The sequence below is a fragment of the Scleropages formosus genome, chromosome 13, assembly GCF_900964775.1.
Source record: "Scleropages formosus chromosome 13, fSclFor1.1, whole genome shotgun sequence".
Lineage (NCBI taxonomy): Eukaryota > Metazoa > Chordata > Actinopteri > Osteoglossiformes > Osteoglossidae > Scleropages > Scleropages formosus.
The window spans coordinates 23,014,579-23,039,976 of NC_041818.1; the positions used below are offsets into that span (position 1 = coordinate 23,014,579).

General features: G+C 49.7%; 1 long non-coding RNA gene across 2 annotated transcripts in view; it reads left to right on the plus strand.

The window, feature by feature from the left end:
* LOC108922990 (uncharacterized) overlaps positions 1 to 13,279 on the plus strand; it is a 54,385-nt gene extending 41,106 nt beyond the window's left edge. For both annotated transcript variants that reach the window (XR_001965174.2, XR_001965175.2), the window contains exon 5: positions 10,806 to 13,279. This is a non-coding gene — a long non-coding RNA (uncharacterized LOC108922990). The remainder of the gene's footprint in view (positions 1 to 10,805) is intronic.
* Positions 13,280 to 25,398: the final 12,119 nt, after the last annotated feature.

Below are 25,398 nucleotides of genomic sequence, written 5' to 3' on the forward strand. Positions count from 1 at the left end.
AAGCATCCCGGATCAAGTTTCGCTCGATTAAACAGTTTTAAAGCAAATGTAAGATATTTAACAATAAGTAATGGTAAGTCTTTTATTCATGATGGACATTTGAGAGTGTGCCTGCTTGAGACAAAGATGCTGGAAGACCAAAAATTAAGATATGTGTAGAATTTGAAGGATGTGTAACGGTTGTTATAACACGTGGTAACGATTGTCAGGAAGTGTGCGAAAGCGATTTTTGGTGAAATTTTATGCTGAGGAACTGCGCGGAGTTTTGTGTATTTTTTTAAAGAAATGCACTTGATTTAGGCACTGATGTTTCTAGGCTCTCAGGCTACAGGGGATCCATTCCGCACGGTTAAAAGTTGCGCCCGAGAAAAAATTCAGAGAGTTTTTGTGAAAAACCAGAGTTAGGGACAGATTTTCTATGAATTGCAATATCTCACTACATTTAAAATAAGCTCCACGTGTAACGTGTGGGCCGAAATTAAAGCGTCTGCAGGACAGGACACCTTGAAAATACATTTTGTACTTTCTGTTTAAAGCATATATCCGTTTCTGACATATAACACAATAGAATATGAAGCTGTGACTGCATTATTTTTTAAACAGCATAATGAAGTAATAAAAATAGCAGAGTAAGCAAAAAATTAAAGGTATGATTAACAGTCTCTTATAAGCTTATTTTGTGTGAACTGAAATCTTCCTCATAAAATGAGAATCAGAACAACATTGACAATTATAAAAAAAGAAAAATTTCCAGCATAAATTTTTTTTTGTGTACTTACAGAGTATATAATGGGTTCACTTTTAATTTATTTCACAAATTCTTTTTTTTTTAAATTTGTGATTTATTAGAAAATTTGTCATTTCTGAAATCACTGTCAATATAAAATTTAACACTGCACAGTTTAACTGGTCCTGAATCAATATTTTTTTAAATTTAGAGTTTATTGTTACACGCTGGCCTGTCAAAATATTAAGTTTAGACAAAATAACTTATTCTCAAGCAAATGTTGTAATAAATGCAACCCTGACAAAGTTCCCTATGCGATTTTAGACATGGGGCCCCTTATTTTTAATTTCAATTTAGGATCATATCGCTTCCTGCTTGTTTTTCAGTTTTCAAGTTCAAAGCCATTAAACGGTTTATGAATATTAGAAGTGTCCTTTATGTGAATTTGCCTTCTTTGGATTTTCAGCAGTTTGCACGCAGCCGTACGCTGATTTGTTGCGGAACAGAAGGACACTCGTCGGCTCTCCGTGAATGAAGGTTTCTAGAATGCGAGCCGCTGTTTTGTGTAAACATATAGCCTTTGCTCGAGCTGGCGCCATTGTGTTCGGTGAGGAACGGCCGGGTGTGTGTGTTCAGGAGACTCTCCCACTTCTTTCACAAACTCACAAGGCCAACGTACTTGTTAATGGTCATTTCACAAAAGCCTTATCAAAACAAGCGGAAGCCGGTGGCCACGTCCTCGATGCCGTTGCCATAAAGACCGGAAAACTAAACAAAACCCCGAACCCCCTACAATCTAACAACGGCATTACTTTCACGATATTCTCGATTGCCTTAAGTAAATGGCTAAATAAATAAAAACAAAACATGAGAAGAATAGAAGCGTTTCAGCCTTGCAGACGCGATTCCTGGAACTTGATGTTCTGGCCGTAACGAAAGCATCTTTGTCTGAAAATCTGAAAACGCGTTCCTATTTCGGAATTTCAGAAAAGCTCCCGGTTCGCGAACTTGGTGGAAAAGGCTGGACTAAGTGCACTTTTCATTGTTAAAATATTGCCGCAGTTAAAACCCCTCCGAGAAGCCACGTAATCTATGACAGGCGGTATTACACGTATATTACAGTAATTTCTGGGTGCTCCAAATATTTCAAATTTCAGAAAGCACAGCGTGAAATTTGTCAGGGAGGCAGAAACTTTTTCCACATCACCAATAGCAGTAATGAAAATGGATTATATATTGTTAGTTGCTTTTATTGATATGAGCAGGTCATCATTAAAGTGGCAGCAGCTCCTGGCAAATGAAAGCGTTGGTTGAAAAGGCTCTATTTGCGCAGTGGCTGTTGAAACGCAGTTTTTGCTCATTTGCTCAATTTCTTCGCTATCCGCTTCTGAAGGCCATCGCCGCGCGTTTGCCTTCGTCTCCTGCGCCGAAAAGTTTACGCACGCCGTCGATTGCAAACCTGGCTCATTTTCTGTTTCATGTTGGACGCCGAGAGGAACGCGCTCCTTTCTGCTGCGGCGGAGCTCCGAACTGCTTCAAGGGAACCAGTCGTGGGTTTATAACAAACCACAATGTCTGCCAGCGTGACAAATTAAAAGGTGGAAGTTTCACCGAAACTCGCGGCCGATTCACATCCCCCCCCCCCCCCCCCCCCCCACAAATTGAAAATCGACGGGTCAAAAACGTGTGAGGGGTTGTGACCCATCTGCAAAATGCGCCTTTTCTCGTAATTACAGTCTCCAGGTGCCGTCGTCCGCATCCCCGGCCACGTCAGTAAGTTTTGTAAAGTTACGCAGGCGCCGCCGCAGACCGAGAGCCGTCCGTCTCAATAATGCGCGTAATTAAAATGTAATAATAATGCGCTGTGTTCTCGATTTAATGTGCGCTTCTCGACAGTGATGCAGCTGAATATGAAATTATATTTTTATTGAATATTTCACGCCGCTCAGTGTGCTATATATTTAAAAAAAAATTTGTCAATATTGATACGTGCCTAATGAAGATTTGAACGCCCGCGATATTCTGCATTGGTGTCAGAGGGGATGTCTGCAAATCCCTGGTTCGTGCCAGTTAATTATGCGGTTGGAGGGCTTGTGGGGGGGACACTAAATGGGTCGCTCTCGTTGAGCTCTTCCTCATTAAGGGATGGTGGGGGCCTTGCCTAATGGTCAGGGTCCTTCACGCGATGGGGGACGGCCCCGCGTCCGTCTGCCACGCCGGCGCCCCGCTACATTCCTGCTCCGGATGAGCGGGGGAAAGGGGGCCGCAGGAAAACTTTTATTTCCGTCCCTTTTCATCCCTCCTGACGGGGAAAATTGCTCTCAAATAATTTTCACAAAGTTCGCTCGGCTCGTGAGTAGAGAAGAGCGAAGAGGAATATTGAATTTTTTTTTTTTTTTTTTTTTTTTTTTTTTTGTTTCATACCATAAAAGCTTTCTAGAACAAAGGCCAAAAAGAGACTTTTATATGAAGCTGTCATATTTTACAAATAAATAAGCTTTAATAAAAGGAGCGACTTTTAAGGGGTTGAAGTAGATTGCAGCGTAATGTGTCCCTGTGGCCAGAGCAGAAAGAACGACTATGATAAAATGTTTTTTTCATGCGCTTCTGTATTTATAAGCACTTTTTAAATTTTTTTTGTCAGTTGACTGCAAGGAGTAACATAACACGGGATATAAATATTGATGGATTTTTCTTTGCATTTATCGTTAGTTGCTGTTTAAAACTTTTGTTGCGTTTTGTAGTTTTCTCCAATTTAATGCGAGGCCGCGAAATGAGGTATTACTCCTGAAGTCGATACCTTAGGTGGCGAAACAAAAAGGCCCGTGCAGAAAGTGTGGCGAATGCCCGAATTCAGCACTTCGTTTTGTCGAGTTGGAACAGGAAGCTCGGCCCGATGCTTCGGAAAAGGGCCTCGCAGGTGTGGCGACGGCGCTACGCGAGCGACCGTCTTCGCGCGGCAGGAAATGAGGCCAAAATATGGGCGGGGTGCGAGGAGTAGCTCGTAGGCTAAAGATTTATTGGAAAAAACAATTATGGCGAAGATCTAGGACGTGTTTTTTTTTTTTTTTTTTTTCCGTAGCGCTACGAAGTTCGCCTACGATCTGAAACGACGAAGGAACCGGGGAAGCGGTGCGCTCGGTTTCCGCTCGCCCTTTCTCGGTTTCCCGCTCTGCCGCGCTACGGAGCTCGGCGGCGGCGTGGCGGCCATTTTATCGTAGCAGCCGCTCCGTTCCACGCTGCCGCGGAGCTCCTCTCTGCCCCCAATGATTATGCTCATCTTATTAGCTAGAAATGCAGAATTTCGCAGAAACGTCTGGGTTTTTTCGGGCTGCGTTTCGCAGAGAGACACCAGAAAGACGTATCGTCGCTCGTATCGCAATGGGGGAACGGGAGCCGGACGGGAGCCGAACGGGAGCCGAACGGGCGCGCTAGGCTCCCTCGTATCCTGTGCAGAATGTTCCAGAAAGTATTGAGCAATAAGCCTTCATCACATGGGTGGCACACGCGACACCAGCGCTTCGCACGTGGGATTGGCTGAAAACAGCAGCCTGGTTGCTCTGAACCCACCCTCAGAGCTCGTCACATGAATATACACCAACCAACACCACCGTGACCCTCCTACCACACACACGGACACGCGCACACACACGCGCGCGCGCGCTCAGGGCACAACCCCAGGACATACATACAGCAGAAACTTCCCGGGGTCACCTTGGCCTGTTTACTGTGGTACAAATGAACCAAAGTCCCAACGTACAACAACAGAGCCCAGAAACTGCAGCTACTTTTCACCATAAGAACAGTGACAGTCACACAGCTCCTTTCTATGGTAAACACCGTGCGGTAAGACTGCCAGGTAACCCAAGCGGCATCGCTGTGAGGAGTGCACGGTCCCGTCAGCGCTCGGGGGGTTCGAAGGGAACACCCAGTCACGTCTCAGGAAGTAACCGAAGAGCTGCGGCGCATTACTTCCACAACTTTGTTTTTCCAGAACTGCACCAGCTAAAGCAAAATGTACAATATCTCATTCGCCGCAGACAAAATACCCTCAAAGTCGCAACGAATTCAAAGAAGTCTCTCCATTGCCAGAAGTTCTTAATAAAAATCTCTGCTTTGATGGCAGCCGTTGAGGTGCGGAGCAACGTGAGCTTCGGAGGATATCGGCTCATCGGGACCGCCGGGGTTCGAACGCCGGTGCCGGGAAACGGGCACGCGAACAGTACGCGGACGCAACCGGTGCGCTCCGGAGTGAAAGAACGCAAACTCGGGAAGCCGTATTCAGCTCCTGAAATTAGCCTGTGGCGAAATTCTGCACCCTGTCCCGGCTGGGCTGGCGGAATTGGAGGAGCGGGAGGGGAGGCGGTCGAGGCCGCAGCCCACGGAACGCGCACACGCGAGCCTGGCCGTCCCTTCTCGCACCCGGACGCACCGAGCAGCGGCAGAGGTGCCGAGGCCCCGATCCGAGGTCCCGTGCCCCGCTCGCCCTGCGAAGATCACTCACCTGGCCGCACGCGTGCCCCTCTGCTCCAGCGCCGTCGTCGTCTGGGTCCGCGCCCGGGGCCGAGCTGGGGCAAGGGGCCTTTGGATGGGTGGGGCGGGGGTCGGGAAGGGGGGTTGGCCGGGTGGGGGATCGCGGGGTGGGCGAGGTGGGCCGGAGGGCTTGACAACAGCCCCCCCCTCCGCCACAAAGTGCAGCACTTTCCCCGTAGTGTGGTGCCCCCGCACGGAGCGGAGCGTTTCATTAGCGCGGAGTTCCCCGTCCCAGCCGGAGCTGCCGGCCGCCCACCGCCCGGGAGGGAACACCTCCTCCCAAATCCCTCCGAGGTCTAAAGCGGGACGCAGGACGGCGCTGAGAAGCCGAGCGGGCCCGGCCCGGCGGGGGTAGGGCTTCGGGCAGGGGGTTTTGTGAAGGGTTTTTTGGGGAAGGATTACGGATTGAGACGTACAGCCGGGAGGCTAAAGTTACACTTTTCACTCCAACTTGGAGGGGGCTGCCAGTTACCCCCCCCTCCCCCCCCAACCCTCAGATATTCGAGTCAGTATTTGCGCCGAGGCAGTTTTTACCTCCTTGCAACTATTTCGTCGCTGATATCTCACACGAGTGCTGAGACACGTGGAAGGAGAAATGTGAGCCAGTCGAGTGACCTTTTTGCTCCCGAGGAAGACAGAAGGGAGACGAGAGGACGCACGTGTTGGGAGTGCTTTTTCGATGACGCTCGGAGTAAAGAGAGAGCGGTGCGCCCCCTTCTGGTCCGTTGCCGTCGCGGTCCGAGGCGCCGTCGCCTCTTCCCCCATCGTCTCGAGATGTAAGCGAGGATGCGTCTTTTGATCGGCCGTGACGGCGTGTGGCGCGCGATGAAGGGGCCTGCAGGACACTGCCACCTGACTTGAAAAGATAACATAAAAAATGCGGAAGAGGAAAAGAAGCGGAAAGAAACAGAAGTCAAGTGTCCGTTTCATGAACGAGCGCCTGGCTTTGCGGACGCTGGACGGGCGTCTCGCCACGTTCAGCCATATTGGACCAGGCTGCCAAGGGCGCGGTCCTCCACGTACTCGGCAAACCCCTGTGCGACGACCGTTAGTAGTGCTGTGCTGCTAATGGACCAGTGGACACTGATGCACACCGGTGGCTTGTTGGATTTTTAATTTCTTTATTATCTCGCGACTGGTTTAATCACTTATCTGAGGCTTCTCCCCAAACCTTCTTACAATGATTCACCCATTTGTGCAGCTGGGTATCTTTTACTGGGGTAAACACCTCGCTCAAGGGAACTATGGCAAGGAGGTGGGATTCAGACCTGCGTCTCTCCAGCCCAAGGTGGTGGCGATAACTGCGGCGTGTACTTACTGCCCCTGTGTCTACCTGCGTCTGCGGTGATTCCCGCGGCTGTATTGAGTTGCGAAAGATCTGTGTGGTGTTTGTTTTAGTTGTTCACGGTTTTAATGGGGTGGGGGTGCGGTGGTGCGGTGGCGCAGTGGCGGGTTGAGTCCCACCTGGGGTGCCTTGCGACGGACTGGCGTCCCGCCCTGGGTGTGTCCCCTCCCCCTCCGGCTATACGCGCTGTGCTGCCGGGTTAGACTCCTGCTCCCTGTGACCCTGTATGGGACAAGCGGTTCAGACAATCTGCGTGCGTGCGTGGTTTTAATGGAGGTAAAGAAGGAGTTGGGGGCCACCTTACCCCTTCACACTTTTTGAGGCTGAAGGGACACCAGATATTTTCCACATCGGGTGCATTCAGATTGGCAGCGCATCTATGGGATAACATGACTCGTGACCTCTGACCTCACGCATGAGAACCGTTGGTGGAACAGGCACATCGAAGCGCTCCGTGCTCCACACTGCCCCACGATGAACACATCATCGCTGTCCAGGGTGGGGCTAAAGCTGGGGGATGGAGGCTGGGCCTTGAAAGGGGGCTGGGTGCCTGGATCCCCCCCCCCCCCATCCTCCGCATTGTGTGCCTTGGGGTGCCCATGCCTGGGTTCCTGCCCGAGGTGGCATCCCTGGGTGCTGTCGCCTGGAAACCTGGGACCCGGGAGGCAGCTCCCCATCAGCGGTGAGTCACCACCCCATAGGCTGTAATTACGCTGCTGGGGGAGAAGCCGATTACCCCCACGTCTTTCAGCACAGCAAAGGGGGTTTGGCTCGGGGGTTGTGAGTGGGAGGCGTGGGGAGGGTCCATGCCCAGCAGGGAGGGGAGCAGGGTGGGGTGTGGGGGGAGGCTACCACGGTAGAGACCAATCGTGTGCGAAGCAGAGCGCGGAAATCCCCCCCCCCCAACCCCCGGCCCACCACCCTCAGGGACCCGATTCAGTGGGAAAAGGGGCCCGGACGCCGCTTCAGAGCCAGCGCGGCAACTTTCACGGATTAGCCGGGACCCTATTCTGGAGCCTGAATGGTGAACACAGCAAGGAGGCAGCTTCAATACGCGCCGAGAAAAAAAAAAAAACCCTTCCAACAGCTGGGACGGTCGCAGCAGCCGGGTGCTCCGTTGCCATGGTAACGGCGTAGCTCCAGCGCTCGAGTCAAAATGAAGACACTTTGGCTGGATCCGGGGTATTTATTCCCCACCTCAAACGTGACTGTTCTAAATGGCTTTTCTGTCGCGCTCTTCCCCTCTCTGCCCATCGCTCCCTAACTGAAAAAGTGCTTCCCCTCGAGTGAGTAAATGAGTTCAATTTGGAAAATTGGAGAGAAGCAGAAAGGGCCCCCTCACCCCTTACAAACAAAAAAAAGAGAGGGGGGAAAAAAAGAAACGTGCGGGAAGCAGATGATCTCGATTACTCGTTCCATGCTGCTCCTGAAGTTCATATTTCAACTCTCTGGGTTCATTGTTTTAAGGAAAATACGGGATCCTCTACGGGAGATTTGAACTTCCAGGATGCGCCCTCAACCGCGACCCGGAACCCGACCCCACCTGGCCCATTGCACTGCGCTTTACTGCTTTAACCCTCAGTATGTTGCAGTGGTGAATTCTTTGCTGGGCCACTGAAACTACGCAGATTAAACAAGTTACTCCAGCTCCGGGGTGTCCTGACACACGTTCCCATTATCCTACATTAACCACTCGTCCTGCGCTCTCCGCCTCTGCTCTGCACAACTTATTCTTTTTGCCATTATTTAGTTATAAAAAGAAGGAGGATTTATTCAGTTAAGTAGCCCGGGGCCCAGTGTCTGTGCCGTCTAGGCGTGGAAACGCGGCACGGGCCACCAACCGCCTCTCCTCCTAGCGGGATAATCATTTCATTACCGCGGTACGCGGCACTCTCAGGCGGAGACCGACGCGCGAGCCGAGCTCTCTCCCTTTTCCCCTTACACGCAATTATTGCCACCAAACTTGACATTAACATGTATATTATGGCGGGTGATGAAATCCTAGTTCCTGCGGAGGGGTATTGTCCCATGCTGGTAGATTTAATGGCTTCTGGATATCGGTGTGTAATGAGGCGTCGCCGAGATGTGACGCGCAACCACTCTCTCGGCTATTCACACTAACGTGAGGAAATTACCAGCGAGGTGCGTCTTAGTGGGGCAGAAAGGAACGGGTTCCTTAAATCCTTCTTCTAATTAGCAAATACCAATATTTTAATGGATCAAAAGGTAAAACCGTGCTAAACGTGGACCTGAGCCGCGATTGGCGAGGCGGCTTGCGGTCATTTCGAATGAGGGAGCCTTTTGAGAAGGAAACTTATTCCTGGAAAATCACTGCTTCTCACTTCAGGAAAACCAGCTGGACATGCATTACCATGGTATTGCTTCTTTAGCTTTATAGGAATGGGTGGTGCAGCGAGTAGTGCTGGGACAGTAAAATTGGTGCATTTTGCCATATTCCACGATGGCTCCTAGGATACGTGTTCATTTGGATTTCCTCCAGGTGCTCTGGTTTCCTCCCTCAGGCCAAAGATAGATATGTCTCAGGTGGATTGGTGACTCGAAATTGCTTTATGTGTGTGTGTGTGTGTGTGTGTGTGTGTGTGTCTCTGAGGGAGTGTGTGATTGCCATGTGATGAACTGTGATCCTCTTCAGGGTGTACTCTGTCTCGCACCCTGTGCTTCCTGAATAGACTCTGGACCTGACTTGATGATGGATTGGTGGATTCCATGAGTATCACACCATTAAACTAAATTTTACTTAGTAAATAATTCAGTAACAGTCACCATCATCCTCTCTGTTAGCTGTGTAGGGATGGAATGTCCCACATTCCTGCTGTGCGTGTTGTTTTCTGCGCCAGGGCTGGGGGGTCGAGGCCCTGGAGTCTGCTCGCGGCCCGCTTTATGTCTGCAGGGCGCGGCGGCCCGTGTTGTACTTCCTCCTTCTTGCCGCGTCGGAGCAGCACCTTCCCCATCAGGTCTCGGCGAATTACGACCCGTCGCCTCGTCATCTCGCCCGTTTACAACCGTCCTCGCACTTTTCCTTCCCCTCCGCCAATAACGGGGCCGAGCGCGAGCGAGCGGGGGCCGGCCGGGCCCTCACACGCGGCTCGCTGTTTGCTAAGAATGTGCCGAAGCCATTAAAATATTTTCCAGGCTTTGCAAGTTTTATGGGCATAATTTGTGTGGATGTCCCCCACTGTGCCTCCGCCGACTCTGCGCTCGGAGCGGGACCGTCGCTGCGCCAGTAGCTCCGCAGAGGGGGTGTGAGCAACAGCGCGGGGTGCGGAGCCAGGGTGCGAGCGCGCAAGCGGGACCCGTGGAGGAAGTCGAACACAGAAACACCCCCTTCTTTCAGCTCATGTCGTGATTTAACGCACTCCTCATCAACTTAGCACCGTTTTACTGCCATGAGGATATGACCGCAGCGGGACCGTGCGTGACACGGCTGCCTGGTTGCTTTTTTTTAGGGGGAGGGGTGCAAAACGAGAGGCCCCAATGCGGGAGACACACATATTTGGAGTCCAGATTCATCCACATGAGGAAGAACAACTTGTTTACTCTTTTGTTTACTCTGGGGCAAATGATGATGATGATGATGATGAGTGTTGTGCCCCAAACAGGTCCATCATTTACCTTTTTGGACCAGGTCCTCTGCTGGAACCTGGACTTCAAGCTGGGCTCAGGGAGTGACATTTACTTATTTGGAGAGACGGGGACCCCAGTTAGGGTACATTTTTGGGGAGTGGTGGTCATGGCCCTTGGGGGGCTTGTATTGATGTAGTGACATTTCACCAATCATAAAGGACCCAAAACAAACCGCAGTTTGTGTTTATAACTACCATTTAGTCATGTAGCTGATGCTGTTCACCAGTTTGTACACTACGCTACTTACAGTGATTTACCCATTTTTACTGTAGGGTGAAATACCATGGTCAACGGTACGGCAGGAAGAGCTCTAACCACCATGCCACCTGCTGCAAGGGATGTAACAGCCTTACATTATGAAGTATAAAGTGATGCTGGAAACTGTACATATTAATTAAGGCAGTTTGTTTCTAATGTTAATATATTCTGAAGCGTAAAGTTTTGCTTTGTCTCCTTTAGCTGATTTATAGCTGTTGCTCTCTCTCTCTCTCTCTCTCTCTCTCTCTCTCTCTCTCTCTTTCTCTCTTTCTCTATCGCTCTCTCGCTCTACTACAGCGAGTTCTGTAAAGAACGGCGGAGCTCGAGTGTCTGCCACCGGTACCCAGATGATGTTCATCTTCCCTACTGACCGTGGAATGCCCGTGTTCTCCGATTTCACATTCCCATGCTGGGCCTTAAACATGTCTGCTTTCTCATGGAGGGGACCCCGGGTTCGAGGCGGGAGCAAAGGGAAGTTTTACTGCTGCCACAAAGTGAAACAAGCAGACTTTATTAGTTCTTCCAGCCAAGGCGGAGGGAAGCTGTAAGCGGGAGAGAGAAGGAGGAAGGAGCAGATTTTTCCACGCCGCGATAAATCCAGAGCGGCGTGAGGGGTGCCGGGCGACGAACGCTCCGCTCTGGGCTCCTGTCTAAGGTGGAAAGAGGGGGAAATGAGCTCCAGGAGCAGCCCGTTGTCAGTCATGTGGCCTTAATGAGGTCCATACACTGCTTTTTCTCTGGCTCACACACACACACACACATACATAACCAGAAGGCCTGTGCTGGAAGGACAGAGCCGAGCAAAGCGCTATTTCGCTTATTCATTGCCATTATATCGCTAAACTAGCGTGCTGCCGACACGTAAAGCAATTCGAAGGACGTGTGATGGCAGCGCCCAGGAACTTGCTTATCGCTGTAAGGTTGTAATGAGTCTCCTGGCCTCCAGCTCTCTTTGCTCGTTTTGTCTGAAACATAAAATCACTCCGAACGCCCGCGCTTTTATATCCTCTCAAGACTCCTGTTAGAGATCTTTTCCTTTGGTTTGTATTGTTTACGAGAGCGCAGATCACTGCTCTGTTTTACAACCCTGGGCCGGTCTCCAACGTCGAATGAATTAAATGTGCTTGCGTCTCTTTGAAGGTTACGCTCCTGCCAAAAATGTGCGCTCGGCTCAATAAAAACCGCGACGCGCTAATGGCTTTTGTTTCTCCGGCGAACCGGCAATTAATGTTTTCTTTCCCTTCTCTCTCTCTTTTTTTTTTTTAACCGAGGACCCGCGGAGCAGCAAATCAAAAGTGTAATGAATTAAAGTTTATAATTGGTCGAGGATCGAAAATGACCTAATGACCGAAATGTGCAGCTGTTAAAAAAGCCTGAATGCGTTTACGATGTTGGAAGCGGCTTAGTGTTCATTTCCTCTCTATTTTTTGGGGGGGGTTGCGACCGCATCCACTGCAAGACATTTTTGCTGCCTCTAAATGAGATTGACGTTTCTGCGTGTGACCGTTCGGACAGAGCGACGCTCCCGAGCGATCGCCGCTTCGCATTTGGCGCCCGTGCCGCAGAAACGCAGCCCTCCCGTGATTGAAACGTACGGAATTTGGTAGCCCGAGAGTCGAGCTCTGCTGCGCCTGCTCACGCACGTGTCCGGTGGAGAAGACCGTGACCTCTCACCTTTCAGGTGTCCCCCATTCCAGCTGGTGATGACTTGTGATTTTTTTTTTAAAATGAACGACTCCTATAAGAGAGTGCTTTTATCGCTGCTCGCTGTTTTAGTGGAACATTTTACAGAGGGTTCAAGTGCAGGGCTGTTTTTTAACAGCTGCTTAACTGTTTCGCCACCTGCTGCCTGGCAGTTTTCGCTGTCCTCTCCAAGTGAGGACAGACTCCTCTGTATGGAATGGTGAACAATTCGCAAGTGACTCACTTCATACAGGTTCTTTTAATGTTATCCTTCGTTCATTTTCCGACACTTTATTTCAAGAGTGACTCACGATGTCAGCTTTGTACACTAAGCGTGTTACACTGATTTACCCATTTATATAACAGGGTCGTTTTTACTGTATCTGCTCAGGGTAAGTACCATATTGCAAGGTATTGCAGTGGGAGGGGGTGTTCGAACCTGGGTTCTTTGAACGCAAGGAGATCTCTCTAAGCACTGTGCCACCTAATGCTGTTAAAGCACGTTGCTTAAGGGTACAACTCCCACTGCAGCTTCCTGTCCGGGTCTTTAAGCTCTATGCCACCTGTGTGACCTGCGTGACCCCCGAGCCCCGTTTGGTCCAGGATCTGTCTCCCGAGCGCGTACGACGGACTGCTGTGTCCATCTGGCCCACGAGCCAAATCTGTCTGCGTCCACACCCCCCCCAACCCTACAGTGAACACATGCAGCGCTCGGTGCCGCCCGCGACACTCGCCGCTCCCTTTCACAGCCAAACATTTAGCCGCTGTTGCTAATTAGCCACTCTGGGAGGAGGAAAAACGTGGCACTTCAAAAGGCCTTGTGCATTTGGAGTCTCCGTCAGCATCTCCCCCCTCGGGGCTCGGAGGTCACTCTTCTCCGCCAGAGGAGGTAGGGCGTCCAAAGATGCGGACTTCTGGACCCTAACCTCTAACCCCCAGCTGGACAAATGAAAGCCAGGCGGGCAGCGGGATCCGCCAGCGTCCCATGCGGAGAAAGGGAGCACATCAAAGGGCCTGTTGGAAAAAGACGAGATGTGAGAGTGTGTGTGTGTGTGTGTGTGTGTGTGTGTGTGTGTGTGTGTGTTGGGGGGGACAAAAACAGATTACGTAAATAAATAAAAAAATAAAGCCAGCTGTATGAACTGCCCCCCTGGATCTGAGCGAGGCAGAGAGGACGAGAGTGACGACTTTCTCAAGTGACCACAGCTTGTCCAGGCCCTCGGGGAGAATTACTGTACCTGATTGGATAGACCCAAGTGTTCCTGGAGGGGTGAAAGGAAGGGTCTCACCCCTCCCCCATCAATAATACCTATAATGAAGTCGCCGGTCAGTGCTGAACCCCCAGGCCCTCCGAGACCTATTTGGATTGACTGATGATAGCAGGGGGTGGAGGGGAGGGCAGCCAGTACAGCAGGAGCCCGTGGGCCGAGATCATTTGATGCACATAGTATATTTGCATCCCCACTTGCAATGTTTACCTCGTGAGCCATCACACATTTCCAGGCCGTCATCGAGAGAAGAGTGCCAAATTTTTTGGAATTTGGGGAATCCAGGGTCAATCGCTTCTTTTTGACACGAACGGACGTTACCGGGCAGCACAGCCGCTCCGCACGGCTCTGCCAGCCATATGCAAATAGAGCGGGCGGACGGGTGGATCCGGGATTATCTGAGCGCCACGGCCCTTTCATCTCTCACCCCTGGTCCCCTTCCAATCGACTCATCACATTTGGCCTGACATTGTCCCCGAAAAAGGAGACACCACCCCCCCCGTCGCGTCTCATGCCCTGGGTCAAGAACACAGGCGTCTGATGCAGGTCGTACCCCGAACACCTGCCTTGCAACGGCGGGTCCCAGCTTGCTGCACGCGCACGATTCAGATGGAAAAATTATGAGCCATCAGGTATCTGACACTTTTCTCCAAGGCGACTGTCAATGTTACATTTGTACACTAAGCTACTTACACTGATTTACCTATTTGTACAGCTGGGCAATTTTACTGTATCTAATCAGGATAAGTACCTTGATCAAGAGTGCTACAGCGGGGATTCAAACTCATCTCCTTCGAGTGGTAGGTGACGTTACAACCACTACGCCCCCTGCTCTTATTAAATTTGGCTTTATTTCCACTTGACCCCCCCAACCCATGTTTCTGTCCTTCTCCCCTTGTCTTTATTTGTCATCAGGTTCCTGCTCCTGATAACAAGAGAGGTGGTCCGCGGTGTCAGCGTTTGCGGAATGTCTCTTTTCCCAGTGCACCCGGCTGTGTGAGTGGGGGCGCTATGCCCTTCCACACCCCCCAGAAAAATCTCCCAAATCTGCCCTGTCCACTGGCCCTCTTTGTTCTCACATGAAAATCAATTGGCTTGAAGACCCCCGATAATCCTGCCTTCGCCGGGGACAATGGGCGCTTGTGCGCCGCCCTGCTGGACCGAGAGCCGGGATGATGCGGCTGTCCGCTCCGATTGCGGCCCTGTCAGGTGCCCACGGGCGAGCTCGCTTTGTAGTGCCGAGCGTCCGCAGAGCCGAGGGAGGGGCGCGCGTGTTTGTGTGTGTGTGGGGAGAACGGCGCACTGGGCTTCACGTTGAAAACGTTTGCCATCATAATTTCCTGTGTAGTAGCGCCGAGCTTCCACCCCCCACCCCGCCCCCAGCTTCATGGCAGCCCTCACCCCCTGAACGCTTTTAATGAAGCCCGACAGCCGCGCAGACCGGAGACCCTTCTGTGAACAATGACCTCCTCCCTGGAACAGCGCCCTCGACAGCCCGGTTAGCGCTCGGCGTGCGGAAAGCGCCGGACACAGAGGGGCGCTCCTGATGACCACCAACGCCCAAATGGGAGCGCACCTTTAGTGTCCTCACCGCGCACAGATGGTCAGCCGGCGATCGACGCACTTACAGTCACAGGAACCTCCCCAGTAACACACATCTATCTCATTGTGTGCGTTTCACACACTCCATATTGTTCACCGACACTCCTGCTTTTCGCCGTTTTCAATGCCGTGGGGGACACCGGGATGACAAATAAAGTCATGCCGCGAAACACACAGTAATCATTTTTTGTCTTTTACAGTGTTTGGACAAGGAGACACCAGAGATTTTATTGCTGCTTTGGGATGTTTTTAATGGCTCCCATGTGAATTCAACAGGTTTGTTCTTTGTCAACAAAATGTTTGTTTATTCACGACTATAAGAACTGGGCACGAGCATCATAGTGCAGACTCATGTTCTTCCTAATTATTATAATAAGCTGTGCAGGTGGGGATGTGTTTTTCGGGGACAGGATTTAAATATCAGTTATTATGTATTGTGTACAAAATAAACACAGCCCAAACCCCCAGAACACCGCAACACATAAAGCCACAAGGCTTTAGCGGATCGGTCGCTGTTATTACCTTTAATACTGGGTTTTACTCTGTCGAATTTCCCGCAGATGGGGAATTCAGTTCAATTCAACTTATTCTTATAGACACAGAGTTATGAACAAAGGATCAGGAGACTTAACAGATGAAAGACTGACGATACGGTAAATCGCTACAATAACTGTATTAATTATTAAAGCCGTAAAGTTAAGCCAACTGGCCACAGGAGGAAAGGAAAACAAAAAAACTCCCAACCGAAAGGCAAGAGTGGAAAATAAAGCTCTAGGGGTGCCCGTGGCTGCCTGGCCCTCGCGGGCATTCCAGATAGAAGAAGACAATCAAAGTCACTGCCCCGTCTTTCCGCAGCGTTCTCCACCTTTTTCCTCGCATTTTTACTCCCCGGAAAAGCGCCTCGCGGTCTCGCTGACCGCTAATAAAATTTTAGAAGAAATTTTAAGCCGACACACTTCAATGGACGGGCCGTGTCGTCGACGTCGCCCCCCCCCGGGGACGCTCGCGGTTTCGGCCGGACCGCCGGACGCCGGAAAGCGCGCTTTGAACTCTCCGAAAGGGCGGCCCGGGTGCCGGCGGAGCGCAGGCGAGCGCAACATCACAGCTACAGTCCCCCTTAATTACAGTCACTGTTATGGCTGCAGAGGAAAAAAAAGAGACGAGGCCGGAACACAAAGGAGCCGGTCCACAGAGGAGTTTTATTACCCTTCCCGCGCCTTACCTTTTCTGTGTTTGGCAAAGAGCGCGAACAAAGGCAGAATCCCACTGATTTAAAACTAGCAGAACGGCGAAACAACAGGACACAACTGATCGCTCATGCATGACTGGGATTAGGAGGGAAGTATAAAAAGAGGGGAGAAGAAAGAGCGCCACAAAAGGAACAGGGCCTGACAAACTTTTTCTTCTTTCTTTCCAGGGTGAAAGGGAGAGAAACAGGTCCAGTCGCATGAAATGATATATAAAGAAAGATTAACAAATAGAGGCAATCCATTTTTTACCCTCCGTACAGCTTCTTTCTGCTCCCCTTTAAACGGGAATAAAGGGCGAGAGGCGAAGGTCGCGGGCAGCCAGCGCCGCATAAACCCGCCTTTAAAAACAAATTAGCGGCGCGGCCGCCATTGTCCGCCGTGGAGCTGTTTGTTTTAAGTTTCGTCTTGAATTTGCTACGAATTCATCATGGTGAGAAATGACGGGTTTGTTTCGGTGACGGCGATGGACCGGCTAACAAGATGGTGTTTTACCCCCCACCAAAAAAAAAAAAAAAAAAAAAAACACAGCTTGTGCTATATGGAGATCATCCAAAAAATGTTTTTGCACCTCCGCTCTGTTTTGGAGCCGTTCCCAATTTTCACTTTTGCATTTAACATTTCCCTTAAAGAGTGAGAGAGAGACACGACGCGATAAAGTCACCGTCCTCCTCCTTTCAACAGCCATGGACAAATTGCGGAGGGTTTTTGTTTTCAGAGGTCAAAGGTCACCTTTGCTGCCATCTTGCCTTCCCTCACGTGAGTTCGTGTGAACTATGGAGGCGAGGATGAAGGCACCGTGCAGACTTACACGCAAGGGACCTTCAGGGCCCCAGTTCGACATGTACCGTGGTAAGAGTCGACCGCATTTGGTGCGAATTCATCACGGTGAAAAATAACGGGTTTGGTCCTGGTCTTTAGATCCGTCGCTTCTTACTCTGCACGACAACAAACGCTTTTAGCAGCGACCAGTGAAGGTGGCTCACTTTTAGTATAATATACCGTATATAATAAAACGCACAGCTTCTTGCAGATATTATGGGGATGATAATGATTGTTATGAATTCATTTTGCGGACTCTTTTCTGCATACAACGTTAAGCTACTTTATGATGATTTACCCATTTGTAATCTTACTTTATCAGTTCAGGGTACTGTAGCAGGAGGGGGATTCGAACCCAGCTTTTTCAGGACCGTTGTGCAGGATTGGTAATTCACGTGGGCTCAGCATATTTACTACATTCTTGACATCCTTACTGTCGATTACATGAAGGGAGTCCGTGGCGGGAGGTACATGGGTGATAGGCGTTACCGTGGTACGCGGTGAAGTAGCCAGGGGTAACTGGTATGGAGAGTGGTTGTTAAGGAGCAGCACATTTGACCCAACAGCTCTTGGTTTAGACATCAGAAGAGGAACTTGTGAGACTAACGTTGTTTCTGGTTAAGAGGAAAAGCAAAAGACGCCAGATTCCCAAGATGGTATGAAAAATGTGACACTGATTTCTTTGACACCGATTTCACTTTCGTTCTATGAAACTTGATGAATGTTCAAAATATCCACCTTTGTATGTGGACAGCAAGCAGTGGTCAAAGCCGTCAGCTCGGAATTGAAAGGTTCTGGGTTTGAATCCCCGCTTCGGCTGCAATACCCTTGATCAAGGTACTCACCCTGAACTGCTATGGTCAAAATTACCTTGCTCTATAAATAGGTAAATCATTGTAAGTAGCTTAGTGTCCAAACATGACATTCTAAGCTGCTTTAGGAAAAGGTATCAGTGAAATAAGTTAATAATAACGTATGAAAACAACGTGCATCATGTGAGACGTCTCCACTGGACACCTGGAGCATCGCTGGAGAAGAAAAGTTTCCGGAAGCTCGAAACATATATGGGGTTCTTTTAAAGAAACGTGCCCTCCCTTCCCCCCGAGTGCCGGCTGTGTCGGGCAGCTGAGCTCGGCGAGCGGAGCTGGCGCTCTCCCAAAGTCGACAGCTACCGACTCTGTGGTGCTCCAGCATCACAACAGAGGCGCGCAGCGGAGGAGCAGAGGAGCGGAGAAGAAAAACGCGAGCAGCCTGTCAGCAACGTGACGAAAAAAAAATGTGCAACACGAGTCCTGCGCCCACCCGTTCATATGCGAATTTGAATTTCTGAAAGTTTTCTAAAAATATTGCTTTGAAAGCATCGAATCGCGATCGTCCGCTAATCCAGCCAGACTGAGTCAACCCTCATGCAAGTGGGAACCCAATTTTTTGAGAAGCAAAGACAATTTCCCCTTAATTAAATGCTACCTGAAATTGTCCAATAAAAGCTCTCACTTCAGCATGGCTGTCATTTACAATTATCCGCTATACTGTGACTTACACTGTTACTACTACATTGTTAACTACTTACTGTGATTGACACCGTTGGGGAATTTTTACTGTATCAGTTCAGGGTAAGTACCCCAATTAAAGGTCCTGAAGCCAGTGGTGGGGATTCGAACCAGTGTCCTTTGAGGCCACAGCAGCTGCTCTAACCACTACTCCATCTGCTGTTTTCCTCTAGCTCTCTTGAGACCAGTCGCTCATCGCCATCATATTGGCTGCTGAGGCAGGACCTTCTTATTGGCCTTACTGGTCCTGTCCTCTGGCCTGGAGGCAGACCGCCTGGGCTCAAATGCAGGGTAACGTGCTATGGCGTCACGGTTGAAGCCTAATGTTGCCCCCCCCCCCCAACTCCTCTGTCTCCCTCTGTGAGGAGCAGAATGGCAGGAAGAGACCGGGGGTGTCTCCCCCGCAAGGCGGTGCCTGAAGGGACAAGCGTCCTGCCTGCGGCTTTGTCCTGGAGCTTCAATGGACTGGAAATGCGGTTCGGGACAGGAACTCGACCTCAAATGTGTCGCACGCGCGTTTCAGCCAGGTGATGGATGGGCGGCGGGGGTTCACTCCATCTAATATTTAATCAGGAGCCCCTTTGGGCTTTGACCCAAACGGGGTGGGTCGGGGGCAGTACCTATGGTGAGACCGATATGGTGTCACCGAAAGTTTCAGGTAGCTGTTTGTGATCGTGGCGGTCGCTGTTGCGCACTTTAACGGTCCCCATAATCGGGTTTTAAAAGGCACGCTTTCTCATCTCACGGAACACCTAAACAGTGAAACGGTAAAGGCGGTTCAGCCTGAGGGGGTCAGTGTCCGAAGGAGTCGCTTGGAGATCCGCCTCTCCTACCACCACCAGCTCAGGAGTACCCCATGTCTGCTGGGAGTGAACGCAGACCTGCCGGACCACGACGGTCCCACGGTTCACACCTTCCAGCGCCGTCCTCAGGGTCCGACACAGGTCATTAAATTTCAACCGGATGCCTGAAGTTGTATGTGGTGGATAGCACTACTGCCTTTGGCTCCAGTGGTCACAGGTTTGAATCCCACCTCCTGCTGTAGTGCCCTTTAGCGAGATAGTTGCCTTAAATTGCTTCAGTAAAAATGGCACAAATGGGTAAATCGGCGTAAGTTGCTTTGGAGAAAAGTGCCAGATAAATGAACGATTATAAATACATCAGCGGTTTCCGGTCGAGTGCGGGGTCGACCCTTAGAGTCACCGGTTCACCTGGAACACGCGTCTTTGTGTTGTAGGAGGACACACGTGAGAACGTGCGAACTCTACACGGACCGAGCCACGCTGGAACCGAATGGCCAGGAATTCCGAGGCTAATCGATTAAATCTGTCTCCGAAACCTGTTGTCTTGTGTATTTAACTTGAAATTTATTCAGCGCTCCATATTTTACATGTAAGGTTGGCGGAGGCGTGGCCCTTTCCCTCGTGCCATAGAATGTCGGCTCATAAATCCGCGGCTCGGCCTTCTCAAGTGGCCTTTGTGCTGCTTTCAGCGAGACAAACAAAAACAAACAAACAGAGGGGAGAAAGGGTCCATAAAGGACTTTGCAGCAGATGGGTCACATGCTGTCCAGGGAGAATCCATCCCATCGACCCCATTCAGGCAGCCCCGCGGAACTGACAGCCTGCCCAAATACCTAACCCGAGAAAGAAAGCGGAGAAGGGAGGCGGGGCGTGCGGACGCCCGGGACAAAATAAATAAGATAAATAGCGTGTTTGACTGATGGATGGAGTCAGGGACTGAGCAACAATGTGACGCAGATGAGACCACAAAGGGGCCGAGCAGCGAATGTAAGACGTCGCCCCGAGTCCTGAATTCTCTCCCTTCTTCCCCCCCTTTTCTCTTAATTGAAGGAGCTTGCTGTGCACATTTTTATGGGGTTTCCACTTGTGTGCGTGGACACCCCGCCGTCCCTTTGTCTCCCTTTGTCTCTTTGGGAAAAGTCGGGCCGGGACTCGGGGCGACGGATGCCGCGGCGTCATCAGGTGACCGGAGTTGTGCGGGGACCCAGCATCCTCTCCGCACAAAGGGCTCCATTCACTGACCTCCGGCACGACGCAAACCACAAAGGCATTTATTCGCAAACGGCAAAAAGTCTGTCGAGAATTACGACTCCGCTTTGGGTTCGAGTGCTTTGGCCGAGCGCTTGGAACAAGCAACAAAAGAGCGAAAATGTGCTTTTGGTTTAATGAAGGTTTAATGAACGATTAACGGAGGTACCTTTCAGCCCGGGTGCGGCAAGATGGGAAAAACGTCCTTCTCCGCAGAAGTGAGATGTTACTCTGCGCTTCGACATCAAACAACAGACGGGGGGAGAAAGATAAATACGGGCCTGCGATTGAAATCCACATTCATGCGGTCCCAATTTTCCTTCTGGGAAAACGCAGTGTACCAGATAGCTGGTTTCATTTGATCTCTTCTGAAAGAGGGAGAAGATGTGTAAACCTCGAAGCCTGTGATCGCAGCCTAGTGCATTGGCAGAAACAGTCAATTATATTGAAAATGGCAGGGAGGAGGAGGAGAGGCGAGCCGTTTGAGCGGTGGAACATATTTATTGCGAACGCGCGAGAGCCGCGGAAGCGGAACCGCAGTTGAGTACAAACAGAGTAAAATGCGGTTTTTGTGGGACCGACATGGTGCGCGGCTCGGATTCGTGGCGGTGCTTCGCGGGTCAAGACGACGTGGTCACAAGTCAAGAAAGTGGCTGTTTTTCTGGGCTTTTAAAGGATTTTTGCAGTGGACGTGGCCACTGCTGTGGAGTATTGCTCTTTTTAACCAATGTTTTTGACTGTTTTCGAAACACGATGAAAGAAGCGTTCCAGCCATTCTCTCTTGCGAAAATGCAAGTTTTAAAGAGCATGATTTAACGCTCCTTTACCGTCCCTTCATAAGTTGGCTGCATCAGATGTTATATTCTACAAAATGCCTTTAAAAACCTGATAAAGAGGTATGGGGTTAGGGGGGTGCAGCCACTCGCTTTTGCCATCACATAATGACAATTTTTGATGAAGCCGCTGAAAGGAGACCAAGAAGAGTTTCATACACAATGACGCTGGGAGTAGGCGCGAGACAAGAGCAGGCAGCTCCGGTGCTTCTCGCAGAAATACGGTGGAAATTGTTGGGCAGATTTGATTTATCATTATATCATAACCTGCTTTTTCCAGAAACTGCATCATTAAATCGTTCTGTCAATACCAGCAGTTATTCACACCGCACTCCTTTGTATCCCTTGGGTGTATTTATGACTATAAGGACTTTATTCTGAAAAAAGTAGTCCACGTTACGTTGTTACACTACTTTCCATGTTTTGCCCATTTATACAGCTTGGTAATTTTACTAGAGTCGGTTAGGGTAAGCACCCTGATCAAGGATGAATCTGAACCTGGTTTTTTAAGAGCAAGGTGCAGCCGTAACCACTACGCCCCCTGCTGCTCCCGGACACTGTGCTGAACAAAGACCCCAAAGGAACGTTACTATCGAGGGGGCAGGTACGCCTTGTACGCACTTGTTCTGATTTTTTAGCAGTGCTGTGATTTGCTCACGGGGGTGTCTCCGTAGGTACCACACGGGCAGTTTTCTCCACTCAATGGGCGGGACTTGCATTGTAATTAGGAGGGATCTTGTCAGTCACAATTTACATTTATTCATTCAGCTGGGTAATTTTCTTGGAGCAATTCTGGGTAACACCTTGCTCAAGGGTACTACTGCCAGAGGTAGGACTCGAACCTGCGACCAGTTTGGGTCCAAAGTCAGCAGCTCTAACCACTATCAGCTACCCCCAGTCATGTGTGGAAACACAGCACATGACTCGTAACTGGTTGCATTCTCCGATGGGCTGTGTGCGCCGGCGTGGTGCGTTTGAGGTTTCTTTTAATAATAACGCCCAAACACACCAGTGGTGTGTGTGCGCTTCGGGATTGTCGGAACTGCGAAAAGCTCATTAAAAAGAAATAAGGGACTCCAAGTTCCAGCGCTGAAAGAATGTGTGATTTGTCTCGCTTAAATAGCTTAATAACACATAATGGACGTGTGCCGTCATCCGAATCAAACTTGCAGTCAGATCTCGGAGCGACGCCAGTTCCGCAAATGAGTCGAACTCGCCGCGTCTCCGGGGCTCCTCGACGCCGGACCCCTGTTTGTCGCTGCTATTAGTCCACATTAGTCACCAACCGGAATCCCCTTGGAAAAAGCACATCACATACACACATCTTCTGAAGTAGGCCAATTTAAGAATTAAGTAATAATTAATAATTAATTGTACACTTTGTGCTACATTCAATATACACCACAGCCGACTTAGTCTATATGAATATATTTAAAAACCGACGAGAATATTTTCAGTGGGCCAGCTTAGGCACTGTGAAGATCACTGATGTAGGCTGTGTTGAAACAGCGCTCTTCTCACACTGATCCTCCCTCGTTTGTTTAGGAACGTGGTGATTGCAGCATCTTTCGGGGCCAATCGCGAGGCACAGCTGTAGTAGGGCTCCTCTCCGCTGAAACCCTGCCAGTTCTCAGTTTTAGCTCTGATGTGGTTCAGTGAGCTCCCCCTGGCCCTCAGAGCTGCTGAGTCCCTCCTAGTCTCAAAACACAGACTAGACTGTCCCAGACCAACTTTGTTCTTCAGCAGCTTCATTAGTTTGTCCTTCACCACCAGTTACCTTTCGTCTACATATTTGCTGTTTGTATGTCATGTCATGGGCAGCAACTTGAGAAATGTGTTCTAAGTGGTGCAAACTATCAAACAAACTCATGTGTCTCAACCTGAAGCTCTTTGTTTCTCATGCGCTGTCACACCTCGCATTTTGGTGTGAGGTGAATGTGCGCCCTCTCGGGTTTTTTTCCTTCATTCGTTGCTAAGTTATTAATATTAACTATTTGAGTGCCAAAGGTGCTTATTCAACTGTCTTTAGGAATTATATATAGTTTAATGAAGATATACACTATTTACAGTTGTCCACTACACATGTGCTATCAATTACACACACATCTACATCACATCCCATAAGTTTCCAAATGAACCCTTTAAATAGCCTCCCTTCATTCTTGTAGGAAGGACTGAACCATTTACACAAAAGGGGGGGGGGGGGTAAATCACAATGGCAGAGACCTGAACCAAGTAAAACACTGACCTACATATAATATGTAAGTTACACATCAATACTTTTCAACAGGCCTGTGCATGAATGTCACTTCCTCTTAAGTTACACTTCACCATTATAAATTACAATGAAAATTCAAAATTGATTCATTCCAAACTTCCCCAGCGATGAGGTTTCCCATGTACCTCAAACTGAGCATGTGCAGCACCGACCCGGGCTATATTTAATACCGCTGAAAACGTTACTTTAGTCTTTTTCCTAGGCCTGAATGCTAATGGATAAGTAATGCATAAGTGAAATACAAATGTTACACATTGTATTTAACGCCTATGTAATAACAGCGAGAGTGGAGTTGGGTGTTTGTATATAGCCAACTAAGTGTTTGGACCTGCTAAGTTTTACCGTGAGGGATGAAGGACTTTCTTGCTAACACTGGGATACACCAGCTGTGTTACTGATTTTTTTTTTTTTGAAAAAAAAAAAACCCCTAAACTGTATATGGTTTAACTGGGGGGTGCAGTGGCGCAGCTGGTTTGGCCAAGGCCTCCTGTGTAGTGGGTCTGAGGTTCAAGTCCTGCTTGGGGTGCCTTGTGGTGGGCTGGCATCCTGTCTGGAGTGTGTCTCGAGCCTCATGCCCTCTGTTGCTGGGTTAGGCTCTGGTTTGCCAAGACCTTGCTTGAGCCAAGTGGTTGTACGCTGTGTCTGTGTGTATATGGTTTAGGGTTAGAGCTCCTCTGAATGAGGGTTTAGGGATAGAGTTGGACTGTAAATGTGTAATCCTGACCACAGTTAAACAAGGAAGTTTCAACTAGTCCATCAGCAGCGGATGAAGTTGTTCAAACATCAATTTATTTAGCAGACACTTCTTTTCTCCAAAGCCACTTCCAATGAACCCTATGTAGTGTTATCAGCCCATGCACCTTATTCACCATGGTGACTTACACTGCTAGATGCACTACTTACACTGGGTCACTCATCCATACATGAGTGGAACACACTCTCTCTGTCACTCACGCACTATGGGGGAATCTGAGCAGCATGTCTTTGGACTGTGAGAGGAAACCAGAGCACCCAGAGGAAACCCACACAGACATGGGGCAAACATACAAATTCCACACATATTGAGCAGGGACCAAACCCACATCCTCTTGCACCACCCAGGCACTGCGAGATAGATACTTGCCGTGCCGCCGTGCCGCCGTGCCACCGTGCCGCCCAAACACACGTACAGACACTGCATCACAGACATTGGTGCAAATTGGACCCAAACTTCAGGTGCAGGCTGCTGTGTGAGGCCTGCTACTCCACAGATGCAAACTTTGGCCATGTTTCACCGCGCATGTTTACACGAGGGCCCTTGGGTCTGTCCGGCACCTCCGTTCCCAGGCTTTCTGAACAGTTTTAGTTTGAGCGACAGGGTCACGGGTTATAAACGTCATCCACAAGGGTCATCGATCATGTGTAATTTATGTAAGATCAGTGTATCATTTTTACACACAGCCATTCTGCGCTGTTTAGTAGTAGAATTTACTGCGTCCTCCTCACCGGATGATCCAAAGGGACGGAGCCTAACAAATATGATCTGTTTGAACTTGGATCCCGGGAGGATTATTGTG